Source organism: Onychostruthus taczanowskii, unplaced genomic scaffold (assembly GCF_017590055.1).
Source record: "Onychostruthus taczanowskii isolate IOZ18803 unplaced genomic scaffold, ASM1759005v1 scaffold11, whole genome shotgun sequence".
NCBI lineage: Eukaryota > Metazoa > Chordata > Aves > Passeriformes > Passeridae > Onychostruthus > Onychostruthus taczanowskii.
Genome location: NW_024497629.1, coordinates 16,880,691 through 16,892,748, shown reverse-complemented (window position 1 = coordinate 16,892,748; position 12,058 = coordinate 16,880,691).

Here is a 12,058-nt window from a genome sequence, read left to right as displayed (position 1 = left end):
TGACTCATCAATGCAAAAAATTCTAAACTATCTAAAATATATGAACTAAATCAAATAAAGGACTGATTTACTCTAATAAGGCCTAAACCAAAAGCAGTGAACAAGGAATATCTCAGAGTTAACCAGAAGGGAACACTGCAGAAAGATGTGTATTTGTGTTTCACCCTCCTCTAAAGATAAGGCATTTACCTGCAGTGATGAGCCAGTTATTTCTCACCATATTGGCCCTACATCCAGAAATGCAGCAGGTGGCTGTATGTACTATATAAATTCTTGAATGAATGGCCCAGGTTCCACTGTTCTTTAAAATACTCTTGATACTGTATGGCTTGTTAAAAAACTCACTCCAGGCTTGGTTACTGGCTCCCCAACATGCTTACGTATTTTTATTAGCAAATCATTCACTAAAATGACTAAAAAGGTCAAAGAAACAGGAAGAGAAACATACTTCCTAAACACCAAAGCACTTTTTCTTCCTACCCTGAATGACTGGAGCTATAGTGTTTAGCTCCATTGACTTCAGAGCACTTCCACCAATGCAGAAGTCTTACCTCTAGCATGATTCAGCAGTACAATTATTGAACTGTTTTGTAAAATGAAAGTGTAAAGGGGAATCATAGCTTGTCTTTGTGGGGAAGCAACAAGATAGGGGTTGTTGATGGTTTTCTAGAGGTTGTATGGCAGCCCCTAATTAATTGAGTAGATTTTAGGAGTTCTCTGCCTTATGAAAACATGATTTAGTCAGGAGTGTGGGGTAGAATTCAGGTCTCTGGTGTGGGAGGACAGCCTGCAGATGGCAGGTTCTGGCACATGGTATGGTTGGTCCATTGTGATGACCCAAAGATAGAGCTGGGCACAGGCAATTAAATCCTCCACACACTGAAGATAAATGGGTGTGTAATTACAGAGCTGGTGCTCTAGACAATTGACTGGTCTTTTTTTTTTTTTTTTTTTCTGGGTGATGGATGTAACATCTATATTATTTTAAAACCTTAGCTTCTGTTTATTTTTGTAGTAACTGCAATATTTTCATATGTTCTTAGCTCTGATGTGTCTGTTTTGTTCCATGAAAGGTCAAATAACTTGCTAGAGCACAATGAGTTTGTTTTTTGTCTCACATTGCAAGTTTTTGCTATACATAGTTGAAAATCAACAGAAGGACACTGCAATTTGTTAAAATCAATATAATTAGAGAAAAAAAATTGATGTACTGGAAAGAACACAATTCAGAGAACTGCAAGGCATGATTGAAATGCTTAATGAACTGCTAAACTGCAGTGCTCTAGGTTTGGCATGTTGTGGGACCAGGGTGCTTCTGATGGAAACACTGCTGCCATCCTGGCTCCCCAAAACACTTCAAAGCACCATTTTATGTCAGCAGCTGTATTAGGATGAGCATGTGTCATGCCTGCTGCCATTTCAGGAAGTTACTCATGCTGAGGAACTTAACACCAAAATATCAGACTTGTACCTAATTTCTTCATGTTATTAACATTTAGTGTTTCTGCTAAGGTGAATGTGCAGCACTGTAAAACTCCTCTGTGCAAAGAGAACTTGCCTTTTGCACAGTTTAATTCTACTAAGAGTTGTCTGTTAAAAATATTTTGACTTTATATTTTTATTGACTACTTGCAGTCCTATAAGTAAGCTTTGGGCTTTTTTTCTGTCGTAATTACACTATGCAGCCAGGCCTGGAGCCTTATGCATTAAGTTCATTACCCTTGGGGTTTTTTCATTTTACCTCTCCTGACCCAGATCTGCCATGAAACAGAGCATTAGGAGATAAGCCAGACAAGGATGGTTTGATTCAGACCTCTGCTTTTCCTCTAACCTAGCCCATGAGACTCAGCAAGGTGGATCCTGTGGGGATGTATCCCTGCCCCTCTGCACGAGCTCATCTCAATTCCCCTTGCTGAGTTTGTGACAGGAGCTATGGCATGAGGCTGCAGGGGACTAAACAATTCTTCTGTTGTGACTTCTGTGTGGGATGTCTCGTGAAGAGGCTCAACCATTTCTGTAACACAGGACGTGGTCTCCTTTGCTCTCTGTATCTTCCTCACATGTGGTGAGGAAAGGAGACTGGGGCACTGTGTCACAGCTGCAGGAGCTACAGGACAGTAGGCTGGGGTAAACCCTTGAGTGTGTCTCACACTCATGCAGGACAGCTGACACATCTACAGTGTGGGAAACATGCCACTACACACTTACATTACTAAAATTAAGCAAAAGCAGAGAAATTATTTCCTTGGACTATGGTGCTTTGGAAGCAATTTTCTCTCCGCCACTTGGCTTCTGAGATTATGAACTCTTAGTAAACAGAATATTTATGCATAGCAAAACAAAAAAAGAGAGAGGCTCAATTTTTACTACTCCTGCTAAATATATTATTAAATAAGAATGGTCCTGTAAGGGACATTTGTTTATCTTAGTTTTGGAAAAGCAACAGCATATCTCTTTTATTTATGCCTGCTGCAGTAGCAGTGTCTGTGCGGTATTTAAGGGTTCATCTTAGGAAGCAACAAGAGCAGGCAGGGCAAGCCCAGGGAAGGCAAGCAGGAGCTGGGGTAATGGTAAGGGGGTAGGACAGTGTTCTCATAAGAAAGGGTCAGTCTCACTGTGCCTAAGCAAGGAGAACAGGGCAGGTCTGGTGATGATAACCAGGTCTGTAACAGTCCAGAAAAGTCTGAGGTCAAATCAGGATGTTGGCCAGGCACAGACATACCTCCAACATGGCTCTAGCCAGAATCAAGGAAAACAGCTACAGCTGTTTGCATGAGGAAAGCTGGGGAGGACCTTGACAGAGTTTTTTATGTCTCTCCTGCACAGCTTTTTTTCCCAGAAGCCTGATCCCAGCTTAGCTTTTGTCCCAGTAGCACCATATTAGGGCTGGGCAGCAGCACAGGAAGCAAGCCTGGGGCAGAGGTTGAGACTTAATGAGCTGTAGGACAGGAAGGCCACCTCTTCTACAGGATGTTGTCAAATGGAGAATGTATACTCTTCTTCAAGAGTATCACTGTGTGCCTGAGACCCAGTGACAATCAGGATTTCAGGAAATACAAACAACCATGTCATGATGTTTTCTGCAGGGTAAACCAGAGAAGGTAACAAGATTACTATCTGTATTTCAAAAATAAAAAACTATCCACCACTGAAAAAGAGGTAGATTATATAAAACAATTGCTCTGCAGAAAGAAATAACAAATTTCTATTCCACTCTGGAGAGGTTTCTGAGCACTATTATCATATTGTGATGACATCCTACAATTAATCAGCCTTTTAGTGAATAAACTCAGAGGTTCAGATTTTCAGCTTGTGTAAGTCAATATGGGTCCATTGATTTCAGTGGAACTGTGCCAGGTGAATATCTGGTTGCAGACATCAAGGGGAGTTGTACAGAGTTGTTTAATAAAGCAAGAGACTTGTGTTCTCACAGTAGATAAATGACTTCCTGAGAGATGCTGCAGTCTCTTGTGACACCTCTTCTCCAAGAAGCTTTATTTTAATCATTCTCATAAAGTTCCCTTAACTGCAACAATAATGCTAAGTGCCTGACACAAAGCAAAGGAAACCAGATTTCTGAATAACTACTGGAATGAAATATTGCTCCCGGGTTGCTGGCTAAGTTTGGGGTTTTTTTTCCCTGTTAGGACTTTTATTCTGTTTTTTTTCTTCCTTTTAGTAGTACTAAGAGTACTTAAAACCCTAACTGCTTCGGTCCTTACACAGACAAACCTCCACGTGCTCAGAGTAAGTAAAGCCTGTAACACAAAAGTATCATTGCTGTAGTTTTATCTATGGTTTTTTGTGGTATAAAACAATGGTCTTAAGACCAACTGCCCAGTTTATCACTCCAGTAGTCCTGCTAAAAAAGTTGACCTGGTGAAAACAAATCCAACCCTACAATACTTATGAAGGGATCTATGAAGTACTCAAATGGAAAGTTGTTTAAATGGACTATGTTTGGGACAGCAAGCACACTAGTGCTGATGATATTTTGTGTGAGAAAGTCTCATTTAAACCTTGTCTCATGATAATAAACCAATGAATTTAACAGCACAAATGTAATATTACTAAAACACATAAATGTTGCATAAAATGTCTTCTGTTTGCTTTTCAATGAATCAATAGATACTGTATATGCTCAATAGTTCAGACATCTTTGTTTATCTATTTATTTGCCCAGATATGTATATTTAAGTCAAATCTGAGCCATTCAAATTTGACAAATTTGATCTAGGTCTTCAGTCAAAATTGATTCTTGCATACCTCTGTATGTGATTAAAAATCTCAGATTCCTTTATATGTTAATTGGTTCATTTAAGATTTGTAATAATTTTCTTCCATTTGTTAGTCCATGCAAGTTCTGCTCAGATTAATTTCAGACAAGTTGGTAGAAAGTGCAAGTGGAAGCAGCTTTATTGATTTCCTAAGGGTTTTTGGCATGAATTTGAATATAGTCTGAACGCAGCTATGGCAGTAGGCACCACAGACAGCATCAACATATCTTACAGGAGCACCATCATTTCTATATGTAATAAAAGGTACTTAATGTAAGTAGCAGTTAATAGAAAAATTCTAGAACTTTGTGGTCCATTCAGAAACAAGAAGCTCTGACTTTCATAGAGTAGAAATCCCATTGGCAATACTGAAATTAGTTGCATTTTTGCTGAAAACCTAGTTAAACACAAAGCATTTAAAAAAGAAGAAAGAGCTAATTGAGTTACCAATTGTGAACAATTTTTTAGCATTTGACTTGACTCATAAAAGCAAAGATCCTTCCAGGATCCAAGGAATAATTGGGGTTTAATGCATAATGTCATCCTCTCCCTCATCCTTCAAGGATCTGTTGTGTTACCTCAAGGTCTCCACGTGGATGGAGCATAAGCAGTCAGATTGATGAATCTTATTACAATCAAACAAGCTTTAGTAAATTTCAAGTAGAAATACACAGGTTGGATATCAGTAAAATGAATGAAACACTGGAAGAGACTGCCCACAGACATTAGCATTTCTTTCACTGAGAGTTTTTAGGAGTGGGGAAAATATAGCTGTCCCTAATGTTAGAGAGGTAAATGTTTAGGATGACAATTTAGTGTGTTTTCAAACTTTTACCTTACTCTTGTACGATCTATAAGAACCAGGTGAACTTCTTCTGTGTCTGAGCATATATCAGCTGTAGCAACTGGAAGGCTGCTGCTTGTCCTGCAGCATTCTGCTGGGATACTCCAGCTTCTCCCAAATACAAACTGACCATGGCAGCTATGGGCTTCCCTGCTCCTCAGCTTGACATCTGTAAAGCCTTGCCCATACAGATAGCTGGCAGTTCTCTTCTTCACAGTGTAATTATTTACCCACCTGTAGATATTAACAGAAATATAAGTAATTAATATCTCCAGGAATTAAGAAGTGCTATGGGTTTACCTGACCACCCAAAAATAGATTATCTTCAAATAGTCACCCTACAGACAAAAAAAGGCAGTGTATTTTTCTTTGAATTGCTGTAAAACAGAAGTATTGTCCTGCTTAGGGTTCATCACCCCATCTTGTGATGTTCTATTTCATTCAACTTAGAAACAGCACAGGTGGAATGGTAATATAAATTGGTTTCTATGGATGCATCTCTTGTAATTCCAGGAGTAGTATCTGCACTCCCATAAACAAACTCATTAAAATCTGCTTGAGCTTGCCTTGGATGCCCTCAGAGAGAGAGAGAGACTGTTGCTGGCTTCTCACTTTTCCTATTTTTACAATCTCTTCTAGTTTAGTAAACTGCTTGAGAATTCAAAGTCAATTCTCAGGGACTTAATCTGAATGATACAGCTCTTCTGCATTCCCAGAAGAGCATGACACCAGCAGACCTTTCAGAAGGATGTCACAAATCTCCACAATTTGCTGCATCCTACAGAAAGGCCTGAATTGCACTTTAATGCAATAGAAAATTTCTGTATCACCACATGATAATTCCAGAAAATACAGAAATGTGTTTTCTCTCTATAATTCATAATACTATATATTCATAATATAACCCAAATTAGGCCTAACAAATGTCCCTTCCAGAAAACTTTGTAATGAATGAATTCCTATAACACAGGAGAAGATAGTATGATATTGTCAGGCTTTGTAGTGGTCTGCTATTTACCACTTACCTGTCATCCAGTGTAAGGGATTATTTTTCACATGGGTAAAGGATTTTAATTCCATAAATTTTCAGAAGCTTCAAGTACTGCAGCTATGGTTTACTTGCAAGTGCATTTCAAGTTATATTCAGATGTTGCATAGTGCTGTCATAGCCATAATCCTTTCTTGCATAGTATAGCAGCATCCTACCTACTGCCTAAGTAGTTTCATAAGCTACTTACATAATAAATAAAATCACTGTGCCACGGCACAATTTGAGCACTGATGTGTCATTATCTGTAAGCTCCCTGGCACAATTCTGGCTGGTGCCAGCTTTTTCTGTCCTGGACAGTGCTTGGCCATGGTTTAGAAGATTGCCTGGGACATATAAACACAGGTGGCATTGTGCCTCTGGCTTTCAGTCACCGAGAGCAGGTTGTATCCCAAAATGTAAACACGGGTGCAATCTCCTGGTCTGTGTTTGACTCACAAACTGAGTTGAATGCAGATTCTTTTGTGCCAGGAGAACTTTCTTTCTTTTGTTTCACCTTGCTTTACAACTACTACCAAAAGCTCAGTGTCTTTCCTTTACCTCATCACTGTCAAAATTCCTTTTCTGGACTGCTGTTCTCCTCAGATCTTGTAACCAGTAAAATCATAAATCTCAGATATCAGTATGCATCTTCTCTTTCCTAAGCTTGTTCCAACAAGCCTCTCATTGTGGTCCCACTGTTTCCATTCCCTTCCCACCCTGGCAAAGCACTGATTCAGCTGTTGACACAAAGATTATAGAACCCAGTGATCAATCTTTTGGTGAGCAAACATGGCACTGAGTTTCTGAAATTAAGATCAAAACTGTTGAAGAGCATCACAGGAACAGCTCCTGGCCCAGACCCACACTCATTTTCCCTTTTGTTCTTCTGAAGCCAAAAAAAAATCTTAATATAACTTTTACCTTATGCTTATTTCTATCACTGTCCTCTTTTGTCTGACTCCTCTCTTCCATTCTATGTGACATAACCTATTCCTAGAAATGAAGAGGATGCCACATTTCAGCACTCATGCCTATGCCAATTGGCCTTTCCTAGGAGCTCATGGAGATGTTTATATATCAAAGGCCTTTTTGGTCGATTTGTCAGAAGTTCAAAAAGAGCCACTGAAGGTTTTGTAGCTATAAGATGGCTGCTGATGATACCCTGTGAAAGATTCCATAATTTTAACATGGTTACAGATGCTGAGAGCAATCCTCACATGTTACTTTACCTCCCATTTAAATGTGCTGTTTAGCACAAGAGTCATCTCCTGCTCCCCAAGAGAGGCTCCATATGGAACTTGAATCCAAGATTTCTCCCCTACATTGTGACCTTGATTGGCTCATTTCCTGCAGCCAGACTTACTTAGATGAAAGGCTGGACTTCTGTGTCAGTTGACAGCATGTTACAGGCTTCATGAAGTCCAAACGGTACAAAGTGACTCAGATCTCTTTTTCAGTTGTAGCTAAAAGAATCCAGCCTGCTGTAGTCTCCAACTCTTTTGTCACACTTACTGAAAATCCATAAGGTAGCTTCTGAATCTACTTTAGAAACAAACCTGGCTTCTGGCTCCATCCCTGGGTTTTCTACTGTATATTCTCTCCAAACATTATAACAGGTTAGTTGTTTTATTCTAGCTGGCTAGAATAGCCAGCAAAGAGTGAAAACTAAAGAATATGCTAATTTAACAACTGATATAGCTGAAAGTTCTAAATATTTGCTGAATGCTACACTTTTCTTAGTACTAGAATATTTTTCTGCTGTGGAAATAAAAGAATGCTTTATTAACTTTACAAAATATTCATAGTATACTGTGCACTAAAGATCTAAATGGTGCCTGCAAGCACTGGACCAGGCATGTGCTTTGTTATGTGAAATGAGTAAACCAGATACTGTGATACTAGTAAACCTCAAATAAATTATTCAGAGCATTGAAAAAACTCCCTTTTTGCTATGCATCATTCTTTGCAATGTATGCTCTTAACTTTTAAAGGAAATCTTCTGTCCTTAGTAACATTAGCACACAGTGTGGAAGACTGGTATTGAATTAACAGCTACCCCTTTCAAGTGAAATACCTAATTGTGTTTCTCTCATACAATTAGGTTACAAACCTGGCTGAGAATGTAGTATGGAAACCAAGCCCAAGTGAAAATGTGCTTGCTCAGGAAAACTGCATGTTACTGAAAGAAACTACTTTACTCATTTAAAGTTACTTTTTTTTTTTTTTCCCCCTCAGGAAAATAAGCTGTGTCTTTAGAAGTTATAAACACCTTTGATTTTTTTAAAATTAGCTCTGAACTCAAGGCCAGATTGATAGTTAATTTGATGTGATAGGTATGATTAATTAGATCAGTAGGAGTTTATCATTGTGAATATGAGCTTGTAAACTGCACCACCAGAACTTGCCCGTTTTCTCAAAAAAAAGCTTCCATGCTTTCCAAAATATATGGCCATCTTATGCTTAGATATTCAGAACAAATTTGGAGTGAAGATGTATTACTTTGTGGAGTGATAATATTGTGAGGTATCACCATTCACATTATTAGTGAACCAGTGCTGAGATTCACCAGTCTCACAAAAGAATATATAATTTTTCAGGCAGCTAAAAACCACTTTGGTTCCTGGCTTAAATAACTCTGGCTGCCCTTTACAGATTTGGTATTGATGGAAATTGCCTCTTCCCTGTCAGGTATTTATGGGTTAGCCTTATCAGAGACTGACTCCAGCAAACTGTATGAATAGATGTGAATTTAAAAGAGAACAAAGAGCCCATTACAAATGATTCTATCGATTAAAAAAAAAAAAAAAAAAAAAAAAAAAAAAAAAAAAAAAAAATTTTCTTAAAAAAAAAAAAACCCCCTAAAAAAAATTTTTTAATTAAAAAAAAAAAAAAAAAAAAAAAAAAAAAAAAAAAAAAAAAAGTCTGCTGTAAATAAGGAATTTAAACAGTTTACATGGGCCTAAGTAGCTGGGTCTACTTATCTGCTGATAATGGTGTTGCTTTCACAGAGTAAGCTGTACAATAATTTATAAACTGTACATAGAGACAACAAGTTGAATTTGAGGACCAAAAGGATGCAGAAAAAACAGAGGTCTCTGCTGAGGATCAAAACGAGATACAAGTGTGGTGATGCACTTGTGTTCCTTTGGAGATCATTGTTGAAAGGGAGAGGAGTAGGTGACAGCATGGTTCAGTCATAGCTAAAATAGTAGAAGAATAGTTTAGTGTCTAAGGTGAGAATTAAGTAATGAGTATCCTTAGAAAAAGGCTCAAAACTTTAGGCGGGTGGATGTGACATTGCCACTGGTCATGTTTTAAAAAAGGAAGTAGAGCAGTAGAGCAATTAATTTGAGGAAACCTAGGAAATTGGGTGGATGAGTAGCTCAAATAGAATGTGAGCACATATTCTCTGGTATATTAGAGCCTTTCTGTGGTGTGATGGCTCTAGCATGGCCTTTTGCAGTCAGTTTTAACAAGCACCAGCAACTAGAAGGTGCATCAAAGTGAAAGTAAGAAGAGCTTAAAGAATAGGTATAGAACTACTGCAACTCTGAGCCAAATGAGGCATACAGGGACATACATATTTCTACAGAGAAGTATGCACAGTGTGAACTAAATGCATGTTTTACAATTTCCAACAAGAAAAGCAAACAAATAATAGGAAATGTCTCAGACAAAAAGGCCTTTTTATTTTTTGTAACCGGAACATCTTGGGTAAAGGCTGCCCACCAGGTTCACAACATTTTATAGTTCAGCTGACAGCATGCTTTTTCTGAGTAAAGGTGAAGTCTCTGAAGATTGAGAAAGCAAATTCAGCAGGAAAAATACTTTGATACTGTAGTTATGTCCATTCTAAAATGACAGGTTTTGTTGGCATGAAGTCATTCAAGATACTGCCTTAAACGGCAGGAGATTTTTCATTCTTCTGAAATATAATGTGAAGGAGAATTATGTTAAGATCTGATTATAAGAGATGCTTCTGCCTAAATTAAGGTGCAAACAAGACCATGTGGCAAAGTCAATTGTACAGATTTTATTTAACAGTAAATAGGAGGCAGAAAGATATAAAAAACTAGGAAGAGGAAGGAGGGAGAGCGGGACAGAGTGAGACACAGAGAGAGATTAAGCAAAAGATATCACGGCAATATAGATTCTTGTGGGATCCTGCTGCTCCTTCTTCACCCTGGTCTTTGGTGGGGGCAGCTGGCAGTTGTTCTTATGGAGGTAGCACTTTTATACAATCCAATCCCAGGTACCCATGGGTATAGATGCCATTCCAACAACTTGGGCTGGCATGTGTATTCTTTCCCAGTTTTCCACTGTGCAATTTTTTTGTCTGGATAAGTCTTATCTTAAGTTCCCACAGTTTGCACAGTGGCATTTTGTCCAGTGTGTTGATTCCAAACGTTCACCTTTGTTAGGCCTGGAATTAATGTCTTCCTGTTTACCATCTGTGCTTATCTCAAGTTCCTGTTGTGGTGACTTATCTCATGGGGACCATGTTTTCAGACATGCAACTGCATTCTTTAAGTCCTCACACATGTGACAGAGGGGCATTCAAAACCTCAAAACTCTTTTCAGGGAAGGCTGAAAAAACTGTGCACCATTATAGTGCAAAAAGTGCTATATATACAGAAATACAATATTAAGTTGTTTGTCCTGGGGCCAGTTCTCATAAGCCCTAGAAAAACACTTAATACACCAAAGGATAGCTCAGCTACACTTTGGGGGCATAAAATAAGCAGGATGGCTTCTGCTGTGGTGTTAGAAACAAAAAAGGTTTAATAAAGGCAAAATAACAAACAGAAAAACTCGAGCCAGGTACAGAGGTCTGCCCCTGGTAGAAACACTTCACACAAAAGCCCCTCTTCTCCTTTGTTCTGTTCTTTTCTACTTGATTGATCAGGCGGGACTTTTTGGCTTCTATCCAATTAGATGTTCTCTAGTGTTTGGTGAAGTCCCTGAGGCCCTATGAGGTGGCTTTCCACCTAACAGTTGAGAGAAGCTTCTGGGCTTCTTTCCTTTTTTGGGGGACAAAGCTTTAGTTTTGCCACTCTGTCATTAGGGGGCGCATTCCTACAATACAACAAGTAGTATTACTGAGGTGACAACAGCTGATAAACAGATAAGGCAAAGCTTATGTATTGGGACAAGAAACTACATTTGCAAGGAGTTTTTCTGGTGCAGATAATGTACTTCCTAAAATTAACTTGTACAATTCCAGAAGATACTATGGAACTCTGCTTGTCCTAGAAGAATGAAAAAGAGATGATAATAAGTACATGTTATTAAACTGAATGTCCTCATTGGTTTCCACCCTTTCCAGGTTGACTTCTGGAGAAATGACACTTTATGACATATGTTCACATATTTTGTTGCAAAAATGCCAAGTTACTTCCTAGCCTATTGGTCCAGTTCCGTTTACCTTGGTACAAAATCCAAATAAATGAAAAATATTTTAAAATCCTGGTGAAGTTAGTTAGTGAAAGAATGGTAAAGGGCCCATACCAGTGCTGGTCTTGAGGTATAAAGGCACCAAGAGACATACAGCTAGTTGTACATAGCTGCAAGGCTCCTGGAAGATCTGGTGTCTGTTAGCCTCTGAGCACTAATATGGATTATTCTCTGGCACTACTTGTTCTGCTACAACGATGGGTGATCTCATTAAACATCTCAAAGCTGAAAGGCCTCTCAAATATTTTAAAGTTGTGACACTTTCCACTTCTAGCCATGTGTTCTGGGCTAAAATCAGTACTGTGTCTTTTGATAAAATGTTACTGTAATAATTTTAATAATTCAATTCTGAATTTTGTGCTCCAGTGATTTGCCAGTGTCTACAGAACATTGGGGATTTAGGTTACCAGGGTCCTTCCCCTGCTCCAACCCCCCCCGCCCGTCCCGGGTTTT